Here is a 19,742-nt window from a genome sequence, read left to right as displayed (position 1 = left end):
GTGTAAATTGTGTCAAAGAAATTGAAAGATGATTTTTTTCCGCTAGAAGCGAACATTCGAATTAAAAGACAACGAATTGCGATAATAAATATAGCACCCATGGTTTCCATGGTGAAGCAAGCCATGTAATGGAGCTATTCTGCCACTCGCAAAATGCCTTCGTCCTCAAATTTTCTGAGAACCGGATCGCATACATACAGCAATCTACCTGAGTTTGACAAACCGAGTTGATTCAAAATCTCCACGAGAGGACAAATCAGAATTTCTTTTTTCTTGTACCTACTTTTCATCACGCAGGCGATAGAAAAGTATTGGTTTCACGTCGAAAACTACCTTCTCCAGTTCATAAATTTTCGATTTTTGGACCCTTTAGCTGACATCATACATGATTCTGAACATAGGTACATACGTTGGTCTGTCTGTCTGTCTATGTCTCTGTCTGTCGGTTTGTCATAAATACAATTAGGCTTAGTGTTTTGGAAAACAGGTGGACGGAAAAATTTGAAATTATAAAGGATTATAGCTTGTGTTTTGACAGTGAAAAATTATGTTCAATCAAGATCGACTAACTGGTTGGGCGGTAAAGAAAATGAATTGTAATGAAAAGTCTAGGGAAACCTGGTCGACCAAATTTTTGGTTTACAAATTAAATCAAAATTTTCTGTCAGAGGCATCAAGCGGATCCCCGCCATTCAAAGGTTCTGGCAATTTCCAGTATATCATTGCAAAATCCATTCTGTACAACAACGAAGATCTTCGAATTTTTTTCGAATTCTTTAGAAAATGGAGCACGGCACAAGTTGGCACAAACATGGCACAATCTAGCACGATCGACAAAATTCAAAAATCCCGAAAGATCCGAGCCGTGTGTCAATTTTTCAATTTGCTCGATGATTTTTCTGGATTTTTTCAACTTTTCTCGAATGTTTGGGAAAATAGAGCACGCACAAGTTTGCACAAACATGGCACAATCTAGCACAATCGAAAAAATTCCAAAATCTCGAAAGATCCGAGCCGTGTGTCAATTTTTCAATTTTCTAGACGATTTCTCTGGGTTTTCTCAACTTTTCTCGAATGTTTGGCAAATAGAGCACGGCACAAGTTGGCACAAATGCGGTACAACCCAGCACCATTTCTCTCAACCTGATTATTTTTTTTTTCCTTGTGAATCATGGACTTTTCGAAACAATGAAGTATGGCACAAGTTAGCACAAATGTAGCACAACCCGGCACAATTTTTTTTTCTTATCTCAAAAGTGCTGGGCTTATCAGATTTTCGATTTTTGTGATTTTTCGGGAATCCTTTGAAGTTAGGAAAGGCGGATTGACGACGCAAGTTAGCACACCCTCAGCACAACTCAGCAAAATTTTTTATAATCATTATTTTCGACAAGTGCTGGGCCAACTTCACACACATCAGTACCGGAGCCTCTACTAACTTTTTTTTTATTGCTTCGAACGCTCGAAGCTCGTCTTCGCCAAATTTGAACGATGAGTTTTTTCGGAGCAAATCGTACAGAGGTTTGGCAACTACGGAAAATGACTCTATGAATTTACGGAAGTACGAACACAACCCCACAAAACTCTGAACACCAGGCACGTCAATCGGTATAGGGAATCTAACTACTGCTTCAATACCCCGTTTGGATGGACTTATCCCCTCCGCCGAAATACAATATCCTAGATACTCAATCTCTGTTTGTAGGAATCGGTATTTGTCTAATCTTAATTGTAACTTATTATTGACCAAGGCTTTAAGGACACGTTTGAGTACGTCAAGGTGCTGCTTAATCGTTACCGTGAAAATGAGGAAGTCATCCATGTATGCCACGATCTCGTAGTTACTTATAAATTCTGCCAGTACTTTGTTTACGAACCGCTGAAACTTTGACGAACCTGTTTTAAGCCCAAAGGGCATCCTTAGATATTCAAACTGACCTAGAGGGGTCACGAATGACGTTTATTTAACTGAATCTTCGGCTACCTTGAGGTGGTGAAACCCGTCCTTTAAGTCAAGTAAACTATAGTACTTCTTATTCTTAGCGAACCGATTTGGTCTTCGGTCAAAGGGATTGGGTAATTGTCCCTCTCGAGAATCTTGTTGAGGAATCTATAATCTATGCAGAGCCTATATTCTCCATTCCTTTTTTTAACTAAAACTATAGGCGATGCGTAAGGCGATTCACTAGGTCGAATCGTTCCGCTTTCTAACAGTTTGTCTAAAATCTTTTTCAGCTGTTCTTTCTCTGTAAAAGCTACCCTGCGTGGACTAAAATGAAAAGGTTTGTCACTAGTGAGGGTCAACAATATTTCTCCCTGCACCTGTGGCTCAGTTGGACGCTCTGAGGTCAGATAATCCGTAGTTAACAATTGTCTTACTGCTGACCGACTTTCTTGACTAATGTCTGGATTTATTAATACTGACTGCGCTACGTCGGTGTCTTCGTTACAAGTTTCAATATTGAACAATTCTTGGACAATCTCTTTTTTCTGCTCGGCAGGTGTTTTCAGCTCCAACTTTAATATCTTTAATACGTCTCGACCTAGAATTATTGAAGTTTTCATTGTAGAGTCTAGCACAACCCGAAGGTCTATACCTTTGCAAGCAAGGCCGTCGAAACGTACGTTTGCCTTAATTTTGCCTCTTATTTCTAGGTTACTATTATTTAATCCTACATACTGGTTTGGTTCAGCTTCTTTGGTATCTATATCTACGTTGGGTACAACCTGTTGCTTGATGAGACTTATGGGACTTCCCGTATCCAATAATGCATCCAACTGAAGACAGCAAGTTGACTTGCCCACTCTGACGTCGATCTCAGCAATCTTATAGAAGTCCGTTCCACCCAGTTCTGACAAAGCTGATCTGTTCCTTCTTAACTTTGGGACAATCCGGTAGCTGGTGGTCTGTTGCGAAGCATTTGAAACATGCTCTTTTCTCTCTCTTCGGAAGCTTACAATTTACGGCAAGATGCCCGCTTTTACTGCAATTGAAGTAACGTGGACTCTGAAACGTGCTCTCTGTTTTTTTTTCGATCACCGACGGCTTGGGTTCAGAAGCTCCGAACGTCGTCTTAGTGTATCCACCCCCATGAGCCTCGCTCTTCGTAAAGATTTTCTTTTCAGGTGCCAATTTCACCTTCTCGAAGGCCTCCAACAGGGATGACTTTTCCCGGAAACGCTGTATCCTTGCTTGAGTCTGAATAGATGTATTGGGGATTCCATCAATCAAGTAGTCGACCAATTCTTCTTCATCTATTGGAACTTCGCTGCCCAAAATAAGCTTGTCATTGAAATAGGCCCTGAAGTTTTCTGATGCCTTCCAGAGCCTGTCCTCAAATTTCTTTCTTCGGGCCAGTCGATTTGGGCGGTGGTCCAACATCGCAGCCAATTCACGTAAGAGTACGTCCACCTCCATACCGATATATTCTGGTTTCGACTGAAACCACTGGTTTGCGTTGCCCTTAAGCTTGGCACTTAACAGAAGTCGAGCGTGCGCATCGTCCAACTGATACGTGCGGCACAGTAGCTTAAACTGTTCTTCTCATATCATGAAGTCGGCATTTCCACCCTCGAAGTCACCTATCAATTCCTTCATGGCGTTAATATTGTGGTTACGTTGTATGGGCTGCTCCCGTACAGGTTCTCTGGATGCTGACGTGGTCTCACGTGACAGAAGAGCAAGCTCACGACTCGCCAATTCTAATTCTTTGGCCATCATATCTCGTTCTCGGGCCATCATATCTCGTTCTCTGGTCATCATATCTCGTTCTCTAGTCAGAAGTGTTATCTCTCTATAGTTAGTGTCGATGCTTTGTTCCGGAATGGCGTCGTTTATCAGAATTTCGTCACCCGCGTCAGCTGATCCTCTGTTGTCCAGAATGTAGGATGTATCAGCTGCAGCAGTCAGATTGACTATTCCGCTGATCCATTGTCCAGTAGGATCATTCTCGTGAAGACGCTTCAACAACTCGGACTTTGTTCCCGTAGTAGGAAGCCCTTTAGTCCGTGCAGCCTCCTTCAACGTATTGAGGGTACACTTGTTGGGGTCTCTAACCTCACCGGTTTGTACCGTACTCGTGTTTGTTTTGGCGCACGCGACACTAGCGTCTCGAGCGTTTCTGTAGGTAACTTTTCGCGGACTCACTCGATGAAGGTCCCGAACCGATGACAGCGCGGCGCACGTTCTTCTTGCGAACTACAATCGACGCAACGCTACCAACAATATCGCCATTTTCTGTTTCAGGTACGTATCGCGAACAAAGCACTGAATCAGCGATTGACGGTTTACGCACTGAAGAAATCCGCATAGAAGTTTGACTGAGACAAAAAACGGCACGGAAGTTTGACGGAAGATTTTCCTTTTCCCGGAAGTTCGTCACGAATATCCGTAAACACCGTGAGCACAGAAGGTTTAAACTGAAGCGACGCAGCTCGAGCTGAAGCGATCACGTTTCGCACTATTACTTGATAGTAGGCGTAATTTCGGACTCATCCCACTTCTGAAGTTTTGTAAGGATGGTTGAACGGTTGAATAAAATACTCCGTGAGTTGCCTCGCACAGATTCTTGTTTCACAAAATCTCTTTCTTGTATTTCGGACTCCTCTCTCCTCTGGCGGTTACGCGCGACTGTCTCTTGAGTCTGTCCCCCTCTCGCCTTAGCCTTGCCACACACCAGGCGGTGGCGCCGCTCGGGCTACTAACTCTTACTCAAGTGTCCATCGCGTTCAGCCCAATCGTAATACCAAGGTTTTCCATAATTCGGAGAAAGGCGACTGTCCCGTCGTTAAAAGTGCTAGCCGAAATATATGCGGCGATTTTAAGAATCGTTAAACCACTCCATGAATTTTTCGGAGCAATTTTCCAAATCTTAGAATTCAAATACTTGTTATTATTTTGTGTGAAGCCTCATAAACATCTCTCCAGTAACTCGTCGTTACTAAGTGCTTTATACACTTATTTGATTGCTACTGCCACTGTTTTATCGAGTCCAGGTTTATGGGTATATGATTCGAGCGTGTGTGCGGCTTCGGCTTGTCGCCACGTGTACCAACTTTTCTTTGCCAGGACAGTTGTCATGCTGAGGATTTTCATCGATTGAGCACTTATGATAATACACTTCTCGCAAAAATTAAGGGAACAACAAAATTTTCGAAATTTTTTGGTGATTTTCAACAGGCTGTATTTCAGTGAAAAATGGTCGTACAAGAAATAAAAAAACAAAGCTTTTGAAGCTTGAAGACTCTAGTTTTTGAATTTTTCGGTTAAAAATTTTTCGAAGCACTATTAGCCATGCAATCCTTGGATAAAGCACGAAGAAAAAATTTTCAAAATTTTTTACATGTTTTTTTTCGCTCTACGGGCATGGAAAAATTTTTCCGAGCTAAACCAATACATAGGTCGCATAGCCTGTTTATTCAGCTTCAAGATGCTTTTTTTTAAACCTCGATACGACCATTTGTCTTCGAGATATCGAATTTTGAATGCCAAAGGATCCTTTTTCACTCAACTGCCGATATCTCTAGAACTACTGGTCGCACAGCGAGTCGAAGGGCAGTTTCTTTTTCTGCAGAAAATTTCCTACAAAAATCTGTCATGGTTGATGTCAAAAAAAAATTTTTTCCACCTGTAGCGTTAACGTGAAAAAAGAGCAAAAAAATGCCATTTTGCCTTTTTTTGGATAATCGACTGTATCTTCGTCAATATTGGGGGGAAAGCTTAGAAACCTTAGGTTTGGACAAATGGTCGTATCGAGGTTTAAAAAAAAGCATCTTGAAGCTGAATAAACAGGCTATGCGACATATGCATTGGTTTAGCTCGGAAAAATTTTTCCATGCCCGTAGAGCGAAAAAAAAAATGTAAAAAATTTTGAAAATTTTTTCTTCGTGCTTTATCCAAGGATTGCATGGCTAATAGTGCTTCGAAAAATTTTTAACCGAAAAATTCAAAAACTAGAGTCTTCAAGCTTCAAAAGCTTTGTTTTTTTATTTCTTGTACTACCATTTTTCACTGAAATACAGCCCGTTGAAAATCACCAAAAAATTTCGAAAATTTTGTTGTTCCCTTAATTTTTGCGAGAAGTATATGTTGCCCAGATTCCTTTCTTCATGTCATCCACAGACGTGCAATTGTATTTTGCACCTCTTCCTCAAGATCAGAATGTAGTGCCCCTACTATGCACCGATGTCCCCACATTCTTTATAGTTCAAGTTTTTTGTTCCGGTTCTATTCCATGTATATTCCGGTACGCAACTCATTCTTCTTCTTTGTGCCGATCACGTCACACGTTTACTCAGAAATTGGAAAAGGAAAAAGAAAGAGAAATGGGAAAAAAGAAACACAGGCATCGTTCGTCGGACGACGAGGATCGAAAGAAACTACAAGATCGAGTCGAATGGCTGGAGAAACAATTCCAAAAGTAAATAGACGGAAACCATGAAGACAAGCGTAGTAAGTATTTGAGATTCTTCGTGGGACTCGATATTGTACGAAAGGGAAAAATGTGTTTTTTTGGTCCAACCATAAACCATAAATGTGTCACAACGATGTCTGCAACATCGTATGTGTACATAACCTTGTACATTATGCCATGCGGATTCTGTCTCACGATCGTCCAACGGTCGCGAGTGTATGATCCGCCGGCCATATACAATATTTCACGTAGGGGTATGCAACCGACTCGTGGAAGCGAATAATCCTAGATTCTATAAACAAGAGACAAATATAAACAAGCCGATTTATTTTGTTTTTGTTCTCTTCTCGCTTTAACAGGCGATAGAAGACGGGGTTCGACACGGAGTCGATCACGGATTCGATCTCATAGAAGAGATCGCGATGATTACGTCTCACCAAGGTTACATCGACGCCAAGACCGCGGAGATTATCACAGTGACGGTAAAAATTACGACGATTATGCAAATCGTCGTGACAAAGATCGTCGCTCTAGGCGTAGTCGCTCCTATCAACGAGAACAAAATCATTCGTACATGGATCCTGCGAGCTGTCGTGACCGCGATAGACGCAGTGGGACTGAGTTGACACTGGATCACGCAAGAAACTCGAGAAGCGAGTCACCAAGAGAACATTTTGATTTCCAGTCAGGAGCGCACTCGATATCTCCCTCGTTGGACACACATTCGCATGTAATTCACAAACATTCGTTATCCTATAAATCAAATAAACATTTATTTTTTCTAATTTAAGTCTTTGCAATGAAATGCAAGGTTTCTCAAGTTATGAGAGTGAGAATCTGAAATACATCAATCGTGACTGCTGGTGGAAGAAATCCGAAAACATTATAAAATGTATACCTGATACAGTTAAAAATAGAAAAACAAAGAAGTCAACTTTAAACCTCAGTTTATTTTAACTACAAGACATCGCAGGTAGGGAATACACAAAGCGTACCATAAAATACCTCTAATCCGGAGTTAATTGGGTCAGAAACCTGCGAGAATCTGCCATTTTATTACACCTGTAGGACTTTTTGCCGCAGTGACTCTCTTAGTCTAGAAACCATAAAAGTACAATCAATGCAACTTCACAGAAATTGCGAAAGCGAAGCGATTAACCATTTCTCTTTAATGTTTTTCATGGTGTATGACGCACAATATGACTTGGTCATGGCCTGCGTTTGATTGCTACTAACCCTTAGGGTAAAAGCGATTTCGATGCAACAACCTGAGTCATCAAAGTAAATTAGGTTTATAGTATTGGCACGCAAATGAAAAAAATTATTTTCAATAATAATATATATTTATCAATAATAATTCGATGCAACCTCAGTCGGTTTCTGAATTAGGAATGTGGCTGCTGCCACAAGTTCGGACACACCAAGAAAGAATGTTACAAATTGAAAAATACTCAAAACAAACAATCCAATCCAGAATTGGGAAATCAAGAAAAGAGTTCAAGAAACAACAGCTCCGGCAACAAGAAGGTGTCAGCGCTCTACGCTGCGTTAAGTATCCAAAAGGGTGATATATCAAGCCAAGACTGGTTGGTAGATTCCGGCGCAACAAATCATATGTGCAATAATAAACTAATCATGCATTCATATCAAGAAACATTATCTTCAGACATTGATGACGTTGCAGACAATACTCAGTTAAAAACAGTCGGGATCGGAAACGTAGCGATCATTTTGTTAAATCATAAGAAAATTTTCACAAGAAGTACTCTGTGTACTTAGATTAGCAACCAATTGGATTTCTGTCTTGAAAATGGTGGACAAAGGTTTAATAGTCACTTTTTCAGCAAAGGGGTGCTAAGTATACCACAAAGATGACTTCTCATGTACAGGTGATATCCAATTCATAGCGTCACGAGTCAATGGACTATTCAGATTGGATATGACCCCAAACAGAGCGTTCAAAGTAAATGAAGTACAGTTAGGAATGGAATGCAACATTCAACAGGATATTGAAATGTCCTGATCTTTGACGTCACGAGCAGAAGTCAGCGCAAGCAATGCTGACTTATGGCATCGCAGGTTGGGACGTTTGAATATGCAAGATATGAAGAGGCTAGGATTGGATCTAAAAAATCAACAGGTAAACTCACCTTGCACCACTTGTATCACTGGAAAAATGTCGCAGAAGCCATTTGCTTCAAGAGTTAACGTTAGAGAGAAAGAGGCACTAGCATTAGTTCATTCTGACGTCTGTGGACCTGTCGGAGCGTCACTAGGAGGCTATAAATACTTCCTGACCTTTATCGATGATTATTCAAGAAAGGTATTCATTTACTTTTTCAAATCCAAAGATGAGGTTCTCATCAAAATCAAGGAATTCAAAGCTCTGGCAGAGAATGAGTGCGGAAACAGGCTAAAAATATTGAAGACTGACAACAGTGGCGAGTATGTCAACAAAGCAATGGAAGAGTACTACAAGGAGCAAGGCATAAAGCACTAGTTAACCGTGCCATACAACCCGCAGCAAAATGGGATCGCAGAAAGAACGAACAGGTCACTATGCAACATGACACGTTGCATGTTGGTGTATACACATACATACACAGTGTTCACGGAAATTATGGGCCAAGGGCTGTGACACAGCAGCTTACTTGAAGAACCGCTTGCCACACTCAGCGCTAGATGGGCAGATACCGGAAGAGGTATGGTCCGGACGAAAAGTTAAATTGGACCATTTGCGAATATTTGGTTCGAAATGCTACACGCACGTGCCTAAGGAAAAGCGAAGTAAATGGGACTCCAAGGGGAAGCCGTAGATGTTCGTTGGATATAGCGACGTAAGGAAAGGTTACAGAGTGTTACAGTAGCCAGAGACATTATATTTTCAGAGTCAGAGTTGAAATATAAAAATGTACAGAAGAGCGACGAAGACTGTGATGATCATTTAACAGTATTTGAATTACTTATGAAAAATAAAGTAGAGGAAAATAACGGAGATCTAGAATCCAGTTCAGGTTCAGAAATAAGTCAAGACAAAAGAAGTGATGAAGCTAGCAGCAGATACGAAGACATAGAGAGTGAAGACGAAAATTATAAAAGTGAATTTAATTCATCGGATTTAAATCAAAATGAATCAGTAGACTTAACAGAAGTAAAAGCGCCAAGAAGATCTGAAAGAGTAAAAAAGAAAAGGGTCTTCCCAAATCATATTGTATATAATGTTAGTGCGCATTTAAGCGACCCAATAACGGTTAAAGAAGCTATGGAGCGGTCGGACAGCGGGTTACGAAAAAAAGCCATGAACGATGAATTAAATTCACTGAAAGATAATAGAACATGGATACTAGTAGATAAACCGTCAGATCGAAAAATAATTCATAATAAGCGGGTATTTAAACTCAAGCGCGATAGTGATGGTAAACCAAACAAATACAAGGCTAGAATTGTAGCGAGGGGTTTCTCTCAAGTATCGGGGATAGATTATGAGGAAACGTACTCGCCAGTCGTAAGACGCGAAGCAATTAGGCTTTTATTTGCACTGAATGCTCAGCATAATTTAAATACCAGTCACCTGGACGTCAAGACAGGATTTTTAAATGGTAACTCAAAAGAAATCATTTACATGTATCAACCTGAGGGTGCAATTGAGAGGGGATATGAAAATAAAGTATGTTTATTACAAAAAGCCATATACGGGTTCAAACAAGCGTCGCGTGTGTGGAAAGAAAAAATTCACAACGGTTTAAAAAATCTAGGTCTTGATCAAACTGAAAAAGAACCATGTGTGTATTATAAAATAAGAGATGACTGTATGCTAATAATTTTGCTGTATGTAGATGACTTACTGGTATTTAGCAATAATGTGTCAAAAACAAACAAATTGAAAGATGCACTTATGAGCCCATATGAATACAAGATCTGGGCGAACCTAAGATATGCATAGGTCTAAGAATTCAAAGGGATAAAGCCAAGGGTACGATCACAATAGATCGAAGTCAGTATATAACTGAATTACTAGAAACATACAATATGACAGACGCCCAACCGATCTCCACACCCATGGAAACGAATCTTGATCTCAATTCCGGGAAAACCAACTGTGATAAAAAGAAGGTACCTTATCAAAATTTGGTAGGAGCACTAATGTATTTCGGTGTTAGTACGCGACCAGACGTTGTGCATGCGGTTAGTAAACTCAGTAAATAGAACACCTCGTACACTTTAGAACATTAGAAATTCCTGAAAAGAATCCTAAGGTATTTGAAAGAAACCAAAGACTTGTCACTAGTATATATTAAAAATAATGCTCCGTTGAAAGGGTTCATAGACGCAGACTGGGGAAATCACACGGTAGATAGATGCTCTTATACAGGGTATGTGTTTACTCTCGGAGATACAGCAATCTCTTGGTCCAGCAAAAAACAGTGATGTATAACTTTGTCAAGCACAGAATCTGAGCATGTAGCCTTAACGGAGGGAGCGAAGGAAGCAATTTACTTAAAAAGAATCTTAAAAGAATTAACAGGTGCTAATGAGCAAACAGAATTATACAATGGTAACCAAAGCGCTCAAAAATTAGCATCGAACAATGTATTTCATAATAGAAGTAACCATGTACGCTATCATTTCATCAGGAAGGCAATCAAAGATGGTAAATTCATATTAAAATACATTCCACTGTGCTTATGTGCTCTGACTCAACCATAACGGCTGTGTATTTTAATTCTTTTAACAAACCAACTATAATTATGAATTCGTGGGAGTTACGTGTCGCGAACGTAGTGTGTTTCGTATTTTGTCGTTTTTGCCTTTTTGTTCTATTTATTCTTCAATTATCAACACGCATTTATGTAATTGGAAGTGTTATCGCATATGAGGTAATCTCTCTTTTATAATTGCTTCAACACCTTGCATATTATTTACATCAATATGTCTTACTTTGTCAAACCTATTTGTATATCATTTTTTATTTTGTTCGAGACAGATATTTAAATAAAATTGTTCTGAGGAGGGCCCCCACCAGGGCCGAAACGTTAACACGATAAAAAGTGTTTTGAGTTGTGACCTTCATATCCAAGAATAACTTTAATCAATAAAATACATACCCACTGAGGAAATGATTGCGGATAATCGAACAAAGCCTGTACCACAACAAAAACTACAAATATGGGAATGACGAATGTTTGAGAGGGGGTGTTGGAATGGCAAACATTGTCACTTTAAATTTAAGCTTATTGGCGCCAAAGAGAAAAAAGGTATAACGCCATATTGTACCACCAGTTTATTACTTCCGCCTTCTTCTATCCGTTCTATTTTCTGTACACGTTAAATAATCAACAGCATCGTATCAAGGATTAATCCATTGATTTTACATTGTTAATAAGCGATCCACCTAAATCCAACAAATAGAGATAATGATCGCCTCCCTTCGAGATTCGTCTCTTGAGCATTACAACAGCTCATTGAAGAAATGGTAGGATTTCTGTATTGTAAGAATCTGGTCATTATGCACAGGTGTTCACATGTTTACGTGCGCCGTTGGTCACGCGTGAGGCTGCGCTGGCGGTCAGTCGTTCGGATCAGTATTTGTCGAAGAGTGAATACGCCACTTGCTGATCTACCACTCAGAATTACAACGTATTATTTGATATGTTATTTTGTTACGACGCCGTTTCTTCTTCCTTTTTCGAACCTTGTTGGGAAATATATATAAGGTATTCCATGCCAACTGAGAGGACATTTTTCCTGACCCCCACCAATCTGCTTCATTATTTTTTATATGATTTTACAACCTAAAAAAACACTCTCTATTTTTTTAGTTTTTTCGTTCTAACCATTTTTCTTTAAAAAATGTTACAAACTCTTTTATGGTCCTAAAAAAACGCAATTTTTTTATTTTTTACAAAAATTCATATAATTTCTGGGTCCCTAAACAAACATTTTGAGCCATAGTTTAGAGTGGAGAATTGATTTTTTGTATTTTTTAAATATTTTTGCAGAGGAATAATTTTTCTTATTTTGTACGTATACAAAACATATGCTATGTTTGTAACATTTTTTAAAAAAGAATGGTTCGGACGAAAAATCTGAAAAAAATGGTGAGTGCTTTTTTTAGGTTGTAGAATCATATAAAAAATAATGAAGCAAATTTACAATTTGTATACATACAAAATAAGAAAAATTATTGCTCTGTTACGTCCAGCATACCACTTCTCTCTAATTTTTCCTACTCACTAACTTTCCCACAGTTCTTATATGAATCTCATGGTCTCTGTCCTGTCCTCTTATCTCTACCTAGTCTCGCGCTATTCACTATCGCGGTTACTCATCTAATTCCATTCCCGTCCTTCAGCATCTTCACACCTTTTTTGCACCCCGTACGTTTCAAGTCTCTAGCGACACTCCTATTCTAACTCTCAACAATGTCACATCTAAACTTCTTACATAGCTTCATACAGTACACTTCGTTTTTACCGCCATCTCAGCTTCTTCGAAATGAATATATAAGTAATATCTCAAACAAAACCTACGTTATTCAATCCTCATCCTGATTTCCGGTTGACCTAGTACATAAAAGTGAAGCCAGCCAGTTTACTCCTACCGCTCAGAAGTAAACTCGATTCACAGACGTAACAGCTCTAAAAAAATATTTAAAAAATACAAAAAATCGATTCTTCACTCCGAACTATGGCTCAAAATGTTTGTTTTGGAACCCAGAAATTATGTGAATTTTTGTAAAAAAATAAAAAAATGTACGTTTTTTTTTAGGACCATAAAAAAGTTTGTAACATTTTTTTTAAAAGAATGGTTGGAACGAAAAATCTTAAAAAAATGGTGAGTGCTTTTTTAGGTTGTAGAATCATATAAAAAATAATTAAGCAAATTGGCGGGGGTCCGCGAAAATGTCCTCTCAGTTGGCATGGAATACCTCATATACATACTCTCCGTAACTATAAATTTTGAAAATTGGCTAATACAATTGTAAATACTGACAACTCCCTAGAAATTAAGACAATTCATCTGCAACGTAAGTCACTTTTAATAGATAAGCATGTATGTATGTAATTTTTAATTGTTTAAAATCCTAAATTCATCAAATCAGGTAATTTGTGATAATATTTCGTAAATGTGAGAGCTGTATATTCATTTATAGACTCTTTATTCAATGTCTGAATCAAATAAATTTAAATAGCTGACCAATTATCCTGTTGAACCTATGCATTTATTTATATCTTTTATACAAACAAATATAGTTATAAAAACTTCGTTACAGTGTTGATAAAAATATCAGTCCTTTTTAAACTTCTATCGAAAATCTGATATTGTTACTTCCCGAAGAGTACAATAACGGAGCTTCACAAGATTCTCTGAACTGCCTGCGATCGGCTGTAGCCTTAATTATGGGCCCTGAAATACGCCAACGCTTTAGAATTGGATCCTAAGTGAGTACTCTTGGTTCAAACGAGTAAACGAGGATATGGCTTGCGAAATAATTTCTCTAAAACTTGTCACTCTATTCTCGCTCGTAACCAGGCAACGAATGCAAAAATTTTTGCTAATCAAAGTACAAAATATCGGGAGACAACGACCATACACATAAAAATTCCGGATGAAATCAAGATTTCCACAGTCAACAGAAAATAATCTCTTCTAATTTTGCTTTTTCATGATAAGTAGAAAACCATTTTTGTCGCAGCTACATTGGAGTCATATCTGTTAAAAACCGAAATCCTGCGTGGTTCGACAGTCATTGTTTATAAAGCCTCAAAGAGCAGTTTCTTGGCAAACTTTATGTCAATGGAGAAAGAGTATGCTGTCTAAAAGCGGTCTGGACATCCAGATTCTTTGAGCGTACAGCATCCGACATTCGTCGACGTCAACCACGAAAACCTAGGACGTCAATATTTAAAGTATACGAGCGACGGCAGGATACACAGACCTTTGATGAGTTTCATAACTTACCTATTACTAGTGATGAGGAAGCATTTGTCCGAGCAATATTACAGTAATCACACATATAGTCTCGTTGATAATTCAGTTCAGTTTATTCATTGTGTTAAAAAACACAAGACGTGTATTGCCGTAATCGACTTAGAACATCTACATTTGGTCTTGAGGAAGAGGCGCGAAATACAATTCAATGATTAAACGAACTTACCTATTCAAAGGTCTACCAAAGGTTGACTGAAGATTTACAATACACGTAACATTCATACATCTCCTCGTCTTCTCTTTTCATTTCAATCCCGATTTGAATTTGTTATTCGTGTTGAGTCCCAGCCGATAACTACGGCAGCGCCCTCTCGCCGTTTAATCTTCACCAACGTGCAGTTACCATAAGAGAGCGCTTTCTTACCATAGTTCTTAGACTAATACCGACATCCAGAGTTACCATCATAACGTACAATACTCTTGTATCAATAGTTCTCATACGCCATTTTGCCCACCGTTATTACATCAGCCAAGTTCATAAATATATCTTCAGTCAACGGAGAGAATAATTTTACACTTTATAGAAAACAGGTAGAGACGTCTAATAGAGCAGAACCTCATAAAAATGATAGAGTCAAATCATAGAACAATTTAACGTAGAGAACAATTAGAACAATTTAAGTCAGACCCTCCGAGACTTAGCAACAGTTTGTGACTGTGATAAGTAATAACCATCAGTACATACAATTGTAAACGTAAGTATTGAGAACTTGAAGGAGATTATGGAAATAAATGTTTTTAATGCCAAGTGTTATCAATAATTATTTTAAACACGCATAGTGACAGTTGGCTGGACCCAAAACTTGTAACAAACTCGTAGAAATTGGGTCAGCCGAACGAGAAGACCTGAGGAACTGATCAACAGATTTCCGAGATCGATATGTAACATAATTCTACAGTTAAGGCGCTAAGCAGCGCAACGCAACCTAGAGCGGCTCTGTCTGCGACGCGAAAGCGGCAAACAGTTTGACACGATACGCAGTAAACTACGCTCAAGTTCGAACGTTTGTTAATTTTATTACATCAAACTATCTAAGTCCAGAGTATAACTAAATTACGGAGCGAATCATTCGAGGGCAGAGTTAAGGATAATGAAATGAGTAAAGAGGACTATGTCAGTGTATAGAAAGTGGCTGTGGAGTACATATGAGATGGCGCTGCTATAGCAAAAGGGACACATTTAAAAGAAAGCGCCAACAATTGTTAGAGCAGGAAAGAATTAAATGAAGACAGATAGACGTCCGCTTTGTGCAAACACTTTTTTTCGTCTTAATATGAACCATTGTTTGAATATGATAGAATTCTGTCAGTAATATCACGAACATCCTTCCGATACGGCTGGAAACTATATTATTGATATTTCATCGCGTGGTAAATCATGTTAGCTAGTTGCGTTTCCTATTTCTTAATTTATATCTGGACATTCAGTGACGTTAGTGCAACGTTCTCAGTGATCTCGGCCCACTTTTGGGTAATCTCACACAGCAATATTCCTTGGCGGATATTGGCTACTATATTGCGTTACTGCGATGAAATTAATACCGACCAACGGATTCGATGACCATCGAGAACCAGACCTTACTCATGTACCCGTTATCGGCAATACGATTTTGACAGTGATCCTCGAAGGCTGGTAAATACATCCTCACACATTGTGGACGACAACCGGTTATCGTATTACTGTCGACTCTCTCAATAAGGCCGATCATGGGAGTGTAGGGGAGGATATTTCTAACAATTAGCATACCTCCACGAACAAGCTCGATGTGCATTTATGGCGTTTTGAACTGAACTCTCGCAATAGGGCTGCTAAAAGATCATATAATAGCTACGTTATTTTCTTCCAATATTTTACTTTTGTCGCCGGCCCTATTAAGTCGTTGAATAAAAAATTCCGAAAAATTCTATCAGGTCCGTCGGATAGAGTGACGGAAAATAATTGACAGGTATTTTTTCTTTCTGAAATTCAATGTTTATTAACAAAGATATAGCCAGTTGAATTTGCGTGACGTCATAATATTGACATTATAGTATAACTATATCTATGCACATTGTGACGTCACGCGTCAATTTCAAACTACTGTACCCATGCTAATAAACGTTGAATTGAAAAAAGGAAAAATACAAGTCAATTATTTTTCGACGTTTTATCCGACGGTCCTAATGGAATTTTTGATTCAACTATCTGAAATAGTAGGGGAAGCTGCTGAGCTCTCTTAAGGGGGGAACCCAGTTTAGACCGATCGAAAAATCGTCTTTTTTTTATTGCATGAATCGTTAGTATAACTATTCAAGAATATGTGGTTAAAATTTCAAAGCAAAATTCCCATTAGTTCGAATGCAATGAGCACTTAAGTGACCGCCCGTCGGTTCTGTGAAGAAGCGCACGGTAATTATAACGGAGCGGTCGCCCAGGCCCTTCTTTTCCAGCTACCTGCCTCAATACCGCTGTGCTATTGAATAATAGAATGACGCATATGAGCAAGTAGAGGGATTGCTATATGGCGCTGGAATAGCTGATTAACCGGTGAGCATTTTTTATAATTAATTACTGCCTTGAATTTCTCGTTTTCGCTAAATTTTATTTCAAACGGCGTTTTTCTCGAAACGACTTTTTTTCGACTTGCGTACATTCTAGCTCAAAAAGTTATTGATCAATCGTTCTGAAATTTGGTGTAGATATTCTGTATTCAATTCCACGTGATATGAACCTCATTCGGGGATTATATTGTTATTAAAAATATATGTTTTTATGCAAGAAAGATGAAAAAATATAGTATAAAAATATGACATTGTGTTCAAACACCTCAAAAACATGCAATTTTCAATTTGTTTGATCAAAATTAGGTTCATATTCTTAGAAAATATGTTTTTAATGGAAAAAAAAAATCCTGATGATTATAGATAAAAATTGCGACGTCAGGGATGTACGCAAGCCAAATGCTCGGATGGCAATCGCCCATGGACTGCACGCGGTAACTCCACTATTTCCGGCGGAAATCATTTGAAAAAATTTCAAAGTGTACTTGAAAACATAAATAAAATATCCTTCAAGTTTAAACATTTTGTGATTATTCCTTCCTGGTTAAAAAAAATCATGAAAAACAGCAAAATTTCGACCTCATAAACCGGTTTCCCCCCTTAAAGGAAAGCAGCCCTATTGAGAGAGTGGGCTGTATCATCATTGCTTGACTTTGATGATTTTTAGTATCAATTACAGACGATATTTTGATCTTTCAGGTTTGTGAGAAAATTTCTCGATAAGAAATTTACCGTTCTTTTCTGACGCAACGTTCAATTGTAATTTATTATGGAAACTGTTGAACGTGTTCAGTAAATAATTGACTTTATTTTAATGTATGCAAAGTGAAGGGCTACGTTTGTGTGAAACTTGCGAGACATAAGAAATGTATTGGTTCGGTCGAAAATCATTTTTTCCAATTTCAACGAAACTTTACGTTTTCGAACCTTTAGAATCTGAAAAACAGGTTCTTACAGAAATGTCGGTCTGTCCGGCAAACTTCCGTGATGATCTTGGAAACGGCTGGAAGAAAAATCCGAAACTTGAAGAATTTTACAGCAAGATGATGGGCATGAAAAATTTCCATCTATCGTTTAATTTGATCTTCCGGTTCTATCGGACATGAATCGATTTTCAATGTTTTACCAACAAACGTATACCTTTTCCTCTTTATTACTTTTTCTAAATGAACGTTTATGTTTTTCCGAGTTTATGTATAAATAAATTTTTTTTCATATAAATTTTTGTTTGTTTCTTTCCATTTACTGATAATCCTATACATTTTCCTTGATGAAAAATTCTGATTCCCTATTTTCCTAAATTGTATTTGAAAAGTTATCTGAGTCTATGAAAGTACAAAAATTCAAAGAATTGACAAAATGAGAACCGCGTTCAAGCTGAGAATTACAGGCCGCCTCGCAGGTCGGATTTCAGGTACAGCGCAGCTTGGTTTATTGCGCACGTTAGGAAGATTGGCTTCAAAAGAAACTGACGCTTTACTAGAAAGGTGTAATTTATAGCAGCGGATTCGTTGATGAAGTCTAGCACGAAACATTCGCATTTCAAGTAACAAAAAACCTGTGCTTCAATTTTCGACGCGTTGACAAGGACAATATTTTTCCCCGTCCTAATGTGAATACTTTTTGGAAATTCAGATCGATATTTTTACGCTTTTCTCATCCTTCGAGCTTTTCTATGTCGAGTAATAGCCGCAATTTTTAATAGTAAGAGGCTTTTTCATTTTCTTAGTAAACGAATAATTTTATGACTTAATATATTATAGTTACAACTGGGTAATCGATAAAGAAATTAATTTATTACGGTTATTATCATTATAATTATTATATTCATAACAACATCATAATCATTTTATACGCTTCTGTTTCAACTTACAATTGGGTATAAAATTATAGCCAAAATACGTAACGCCCATGTTTCGTAAGAAGTTATAACATCGGATTCGTGTTTTCGTAATCGCAGTCGGGTGCCGCATTCCCTTCGTAACAAATTATACCTATTTAGCATTCTAGCATGAACATATTGCTGCAGATAATGCAGAGCCTCGTGTGTATAATGCAACTTTTCTAACGATCAGGTGCTCAGGTGCAGGTGAGCCGCACAAGCCATTTAGAGCAGGTAGTGCGAAGTTATTGGATAAGTTTACGTGCCTTCTTGTAAGTAAGAATAATTCGGACCCACGTTGCTGGGATGCTTCGCCGGTAATACGTGCATGTATGAATTATGTCATGCAATATCTGTTTATACATTTATGATCACGGGTACTCTAGGTTGACTTTCTGTCTAGTTATTTTCATTCCTTTACACGCATTCCGAACAGTTGTGAGCAAAATTGTAATTACTCGATAAAGAATTAAAAGTACAACAAGAAAGAAAAAATGAAATTGTTATTTGTAATTGGAGGTACGTAGAGTACAAATCGCATTTGTATTTGTGATCAGAAGCAAATGAAGTACAAATTTTATTGTAGTTTGTAATTGAGGTTGGATGAAATGCAGAATATTATACTGACATGTATGTATCATTTAATGCTCGATTATCAGTAGATCTACATACATATAAGTTATGTAAATTTACTTGGTACGTTTATACTAATCCTCAGACACGTTCGCACATTTCCATATTTTTCGTAAGTAACGCTACGTAATTTTTTTTAGGTATAATGCAATGATTGATTACATTAAAAAATTGTAATTAGAGTGTACAAAGGTAATGAGTGCATTTGAAAATTGTCATTGATCGGAAATTGATTAATAAACACAAACGTAATTTGTATTTTATTCCGCTCTAAATATAAA

General features: G+C 38.1%; 1 long non-coding RNA gene across 1 annotated transcript; it reads left to right on the top strand.

The window, feature by feature from the left end:
* The first annotated feature begins 14,887 nt into the window (after window positions 1-14,887).
* On the top strand, window positions 14,888-17,448 carry LOC124214488 (uncharacterized). The gene is made up of 3 exons (XR_006882128.2): window positions 14,888-15,100; window positions 15,186-16,932; window positions 17,310-17,448. It is a non-coding gene; the product is annotated as an uncharacterized lncRNA (long non-coding RNA).
* The last annotated feature ends 2,294 nt before the right edge of the window (window positions 17,449-19,742 follow it).

The sequence above is a fragment of the Neodiprion pinetum genome, chromosome 3 (assembly GCF_021155775.2).
Source record: "Neodiprion pinetum isolate iyNeoPine1 chromosome 3, iyNeoPine1.2, whole genome shotgun sequence".
Taxonomy (NCBI): domain Eukaryota; kingdom Metazoa; phylum Arthropoda; class Insecta; order Hymenoptera; family Diprionidae; genus Neodiprion; species Neodiprion pinetum.
This window is presented reverse-complemented; position numbering and strand designations above follow the sequence as displayed.